Below are 2769 nucleotides of genomic sequence, written 5' to 3' on the forward strand. Positions count from 1 at the left end.
TTGGTTGGTTGTGCTTTTCTGGAAATCTGTGTGCTCTATTGCGCTCTCAAAAGTCGTCTTTCGCGAAATGACAAGTTTTTGGTGATCCGGTCATTTTGTATCCCCATTGTTCCAACCACCTTTTCTTGATTCCCGTGCATGCATGTCGTGTAGGATTATATGAGTACGCCACGTGGTATGCTTTAAAGGGCTGATGTCACATCTTTTCATGGTAGCCATTCATAATATCGAATCGTATCCTTGATGCTTTAAAGGCTTTTTTTTCTTCATGATTAAAAGACTACTGGTCCATCGTACCTGAAGATACCGGCTCCATTGTTGGCGCAAGTCCTTCCGTGCCAGTCTTCGGTTGTGTTAGGAAACAGGTTCCTCCAGATGGGAAGTGAGAAGAATAGTACTGCTGAGCAAACTCGGCTGAGGCCGATAGGCCTTGGCCGAAACCGGATGTGGAGTACCCGGCTACGGAAGACCCGGTGAGAACCGGATGTGGTGTACCCAGCAAGCGCCGGATGACGAGTACCCGGCTACGGAAGACCCAGTGAGAACCGGATGAAGAGTACCCGGCTACGGAAGACCCGGTGTGAACCGGATGAGGAGTACCCGGCAAGAGCCGGATGGTGAAGGCCCGGTGAGAAGTGCTCACCGGATGAAGGGACATATTTGTAAATATGTTTCTGAGAGTCCATCGGGGCTATATTTGTAAATAGCCAAAAAGTCATATTAGTATAAATATGACTTAGGGAAAACAGAGAATATAGTTGTTGTCATTCTTGTTGGTGCAAGACTAGAGAGCGCGTAACAATGTACACAGAGAGAGAGAGAGAGAGAGGAAGAGGTCGTTGCCTCTGTTGTAACCGCCGCCTGTGGCGAAGATTGTGAGCACGAGGTTGTTGCCTCCGTGAACTCATTGTTGTAATCATTGTGATATAGTGATAGTTTGGAGTCGGTGGACTCCCGTGGTTTTTCCCTCTCAGGGGTTTCCACATTAAACATCCTGTGCACTCTTCTCTTACCTTTGTGTCGTGTGCTCATTCCCCGTTTTCTGTGTTTGATTCTAAGCTCGGCCGAGGCCGAGCGTTACGCAGGGAGTGCGTAGTTCCTGTCAGGTTGTTGGAACAGATCCTTCTGCATTGGTCCTTGGTAGGGTTGTAACTGGAAACCATTCACCCACTTCTCCAATACTCCGTCGGCTAGCATGCCTAGTTGGTATGATCCCTTGAATTCCCTAGTAATCCAAAACGGTCCGGTCCACGAGAACCGCAGCTTCCCCGACATCTTACCCATTATGGTATGGAAAACAGGCACCTACTTCCCAATGCCGAATTCCTTCTCGTTTCCCCGTTTGTGCCGGTCCACAAAGGCTTTCCTCTTGTGTTGTTCGAGTTCCAATTGCAACACACTGGCTATCTGGTGTTCTTCTAGTTCGCATAGTGTTGCCAACCGGATCGTTTCTGATTCCTTCTTGCTTAACCGTTCCTGGACCTGTATCTGTAAGCTAGGAATTTGAAATTCCATAGGCATGAGTGTCTCTAATCCGAAAGCCAATCGGAACAATGTCGTCTGGATGCTTGTTTTGTAAGCCTTCGATATGCCCATAACACGTTGTGTAGTTTCATTTCCTAGTCCGTACAGTTCTCATTGACGATCTTCCAGAGAATATTTTGCAGTGTTTTGTTTGTGGACTCCGCCAATCCGTTGCTTGCAGATAGTAAGGTGTGTTGTGTTTATGCACTACCGCGTAGAACGACGTCAGGCTTTCCACGACTTGGCCCAGGAAGTGACCGCCTTGGTCACTAATGAGCTCGATCGGGCACCCGTACCGGCACCATATGTACTCATACAAAAATTTCATCGTTGATGCCAAGGTGTTATTCCTAAGCGCTATAGATTCCACCCATTTTGTGTAGTAATCAGTCTCCATGATAATGTACCAATTTCCCGTCCGCATCGCCCAAGGCTTGAATGGCCCCACAAAGTACAATCCCCATTTTTGAAAAGTTGGTTCAAGGGGCAATACGGGTTGATGGGGCATCCGTGCTTGTTCCGTGGGTTGACCCATCCCTTGGCTTAGATCACATTCTTTACAAAACCGGATCGAGTCCTTCAAGGTTTTCGGCCACCATAGCCCATTTCTCCAATATTTCCGGGCGGTGACGTCTCCAGCATAGTGGCCTCCGGCAACGCCACAATAGGCCTCTCTTAAAATTGCTTCCTTTTCGTCACTCTTTGTTGGGTACACCATCATCTAATGGGGAACAAGATCAACATTCTTCTAGGATAAGATCGTAAATGGATGCAAGTTCATAGCTTTGATGGCAGCGAAGACAGAAAAGAAACCAACTAGTACGCAAGAGAGAGAGAGAGAGACTTAGGCACCATGTCAAGAGTGTATTACAACTTAACGTGAACCCCACCTAACTAGGTTACAAAGTCAGTTTATATACTGATTGGCTTAGGGAAACTACCCTTCTCACTATTTACATAAATAGCCTAAGCCTAGTGTGTACAAAAGGAGATAATGTGAATACGTCCATTAGAAGCCCGTATTCAAAACTCCCCCGTAATGGGAGTATACATCGGAAATCTATAGACCAAAATGAATGTATACAGTTTGATACAAGGTTTACGAACAATCGAGAATTCGTTCGAGTCGGTGAGCTCTGAAGAGTAGAAGGCCGGATTAGCCGAGTTTGGAGAGACTGAAGTCGAAGTTCGAACTATCCAGTTCTATTGTCTGAGATATGTCCTGAGTGTCCGATTTAATCGGAC

Source organism: Azolla caroliniana, unplaced genomic scaffold, assembly GCF_043228905.1.
Source record: "Azolla caroliniana isolate FFs.n. ecotype wild unplaced genomic scaffold, voAzoCaro1.0.p SCAF_1, whole genome shotgun sequence".
Taxonomy (NCBI): domain Eukaryota; kingdom Viridiplantae; phylum Streptophyta; class Polypodiopsida; order Salviniales; family Salviniaceae; genus Azolla; species Azolla caroliniana.